Raw genomic sequence first — 3,811 nt, forward strand, 5'->3', positions numbered from 1 at the left:
TAACTTATACATGTATTAATTATACCAATTTCTAAATTAATAATCAAACACGATATTTAATTTGTTGATTTTTTTACACAATTAAAAATTGCTATCAAACATAATACAATAATATAAAATTTAATACATAAATAAATCAGTTCTTAACCAGCAACAAAACAACCCCTTAGAATATCTTTTAACAAAAGAACTTTAGGTGAAGAATTTAAGTAAAAGAAAGTTTCAATAATGGCTATGTGACAGCATTGGATACTTTGCTTTGCTTTATCTTCATGCATAAATGGAATCATGGGAATTTGTCTTTATTCTTCACCCACCAACAGAAAAAAATATTATATTGATATGTTGATATTTTTTTAAATTGTTATAATACATAATAACTCAAGTATATGAAGGTAATAAACTTCTTTTTGAAAAATTAACGGGAATTATTTATACGGCCAAAAATAATTTACCCTAGTCGAGGAATTATATAGCACTTTCTCTATTTTAATTTATGACTCACTTTCATTTTTAGTTAGTATTTTTAATTAATCCTAAAAAGAATATTTTTTTTTATTTGAAAAATATTTAACGACTATTAAGAGTTTACCATAGTTGAGTCTTCTTAATCCACATGATGTATATCTTACTATATTCTGATAGCAACATCACGATCTAAAGATTTCTTTGGAGAAAATTAATTTTTTTATGAGAATGTTAAATCATATGCTATATTTTGTAAACATCATGCGAAAGTCTTATCATTTTGTTAGTCCTAACCAAGGATTTGCAATACTTATTAAGATAGGGGGAATGTTCTAATTAAATGATAGCCTAAAAAGAGAACATTTGCATAAATAACCCCAACATAACAATCCAACAAAACCCACAAAAAAAATAAGCCTAATCTTTATTTTAAATAATTTCTAATTAGTAAAATAGTGTTTAACAAACATATAATCTATGTATAATCATATACCTAAGTAAATATTGAATACACACCAACAACAAATACAAACTATTACGATTAGGTGAACGGAAGATTGAAGCTGTTAAAGAAGAAATGGCTAAAATCTAAATGCTTTGCAAATGTTGAATATATTTTAAAGAACAGTCCTACAAATGATTATGTAAAAATTTAAGGAATCCCATAGTGTAAGTTACAAATTGCATCCTATCTCTATTCTTTTAATATTTACAAAAATTCCTTCATTTTTTAAAAATTCAGATACATAGTATACTGTCGGATACATAGTTTTGATACATTACTTAACATTTTCTGTTATGATTTATAAGGAAATAAACTTTAATTATAATTTAATTTTCACTATTCATGCCAATCAGTTTCATATGAAGCTGTAATTCGTATGAACTCCAACATTATTTCAAAATTCAAATTGTTTTTATCTTAGTTCTCTCCAAAACGCATCAAAACAGAAAAAATCAAAAGTCGATTTAAAGCGACATGATGAACATATCAATATTGTTGAGACATTCATGTTTTTGAAAAAACGATGTGAAATATGAACGATACAAGAGTGATGGAATAGTTGTTGGGCAAAATATCTCTTTTATGAATCTCAAATTGCCATTGCTACTGAATTGGATATCGATATGTCGAGGAAAAATATGGAAATTCGATATATAATAGAAGGTAATTCATCTCCATTGACTATTAGGAATGATATGGGAGTAAAATTGTATGTTGAGTTGGAAAAAAAATGTGCCTGATTTCTCAATGTACCCACTTTGTGTTGATACATCGGATAAAATGGCTGGAGAGATATGATTGTTTGATGGCACTTTCGGTGAAACCGTTTGTGTTGAAGGTTCAGTTAATGATACTCAAACTTTTGCTGTGGTTGAAGCAAGAGTTGGTGATTCATATTATATATCGGGATTAGAAGTAACAAATTACATTACAGATACAAACAATACTGATATGAAGGAGAAACAATTGTATAAGGATAAAACAACATTTGTATCTGTGATGGCGAGATACAAGGTTGAGCATAATTTCAATTTCAAGGTTGAGAGATCTGATAAAAAGAGGTATGTAAGTATTAGTAGCGCACTGACAATTAAGATATTCGTATTGTTTTTATATAGATAAATAATGATACATTGTAATTTAATTTTTTGTTGGTAAATTGATAAATGTTGATATTGTATATGCTGTTAAGACCTATTTAATATGATAAATAGATATTTTGATACATTGATTTTAAATGATGATGGTAATGAATTTCTATTCTTATATGTTCGAATTGTTATGGCATATATAATGTATCAGTAACTGTAACATATATCAATCAGTATGGATAATTTGTTACCCGATACAAACTATATTAATTTGAAATTAACAATTTTAATTATTAAATTATTGTTTATTAATATTGTATTTTTCCTCATTTTCAGTAGTTTGTTGAATTTTTTTACGTGTGACGTTGTTGATCTATAATATATCTGATACATATAATGTAGTTGTGTATTGGTATGTTTTTCAGAAGACTGCAGTTGGTGTAGGAAGGCATCTTGTCGAAAAAATTTAGATGTATTCAAAGTGAGGTACTTCAATGGTGAACATACATGCCCATTGAGAGATAGGAAATTAACCAAGGTCCAAGCAACCGTTGGATTTGTTGGTGGGCTGACAACTCCTAAATTGGTCAATCATAAAAGAATTCACACCCCAAATGATATAATTGATGATGTTAGATAAGTTTACGGGATTTGTATTTCTTACCATCAAACTTGGCATGCTAAAGAACGTGCATTGCAAATGGTAAGAGGAAAATCTACCGATGGATATAAAAATCTACCAGATACATATGTATACTAAATAGTGTGTATCCAAATTCATACATAAGAACGCACAAGTCAGGAAATAATCAATTTATGTATTTGTTCATAGCCTTAAGACCATTGATGAGAGGATTTAAGTTCTGCAGACCAGTAGTTGTCGTTGACGGAGCACATCTTGATGGGGCTTTTAAAGGTACCTTTGTATCGGCAAGCACACTTCATGGGGCAGGTATGTGTTTTCTGAAGTATTATGAACGAATTTTAAATTAATACCCGTAACATTAAGAATGTGATACATTATTATTGGTTGTTTTTCTTATTAGGATGTCTATTGCCACTAGCTTATGGTGTTGTGGACATGAAAAATGACTGTTCATGGACATAGTTCTTCCAACAATTCAAAAGTGCATTTGGCGAGCGTGACAAAATGTGTGTTGTATCGGATAGAAATGAAAGTATAATGAAGAGCATAAGAATTGTGTATCCACATTATGCATGTATATGAAATCTTTGAAAATTTTTTGTACAAACATCAGGAGGAGCAAAACCACACTAAAAGACTTATTTTATTCAATGGCAAAGGATTATAGAAAAGAAGATTTTGAAAAATTGATGGCCAAATTGGATAAAGTTGATCAGAGGGTTAAAGAATATCTTGAGAATGCTGGGTATAAAAAGTGGTCAAGAGTGCATGCACTGGTCAATCGAGGAAGAATGATGACTTCTAGCGGAATGTACCAATGGCTGCCTTGTTGATGCGTGAAAGCTTCCTATATTAGACTTTTTGGAAGAGACTAGAATTCTTTTTTGTTCATGGAACTGCAAAAATAGAGAAATAGCCGAATACACAAAGAAAACATTAGGAAGAAGATTTGAAGAGATTTTGATTATAAACACATCTAAATCTTCGAGAATAAAGGTATGTATCGTAATTTTATATATCTTATGTATCTGATAGGATGAATTAAATGTAGGTTGTTTCATCGTTTGAATATATTTTCTAAAATATATTATTTACTTTTGT

General features: G+C 28.9%; 1 pseudogene; it reads left to right on the top strand.

Moving 5' to 3' along the window:
• The first annotated feature begins 1,450 nt into the window (after positions 1 to 1,450).
• On the top strand, positions 1,451 to 3,172 carry LOC129892975 (uncharacterized; annotated as a pseudogene).
• Positions 3,173 to 3,811: the final 639 nt, after the last annotated feature.

The sequence above is a fragment of the Solanum dulcamara genome, chromosome 6 (assembly GCF_947179165.1).
Source record: "Solanum dulcamara chromosome 6, daSolDulc1.2, whole genome shotgun sequence".
NCBI classification, from domain to species: domain Eukaryota; kingdom Viridiplantae; phylum Streptophyta; class Magnoliopsida; order Solanales; family Solanaceae; genus Solanum; species Solanum dulcamara.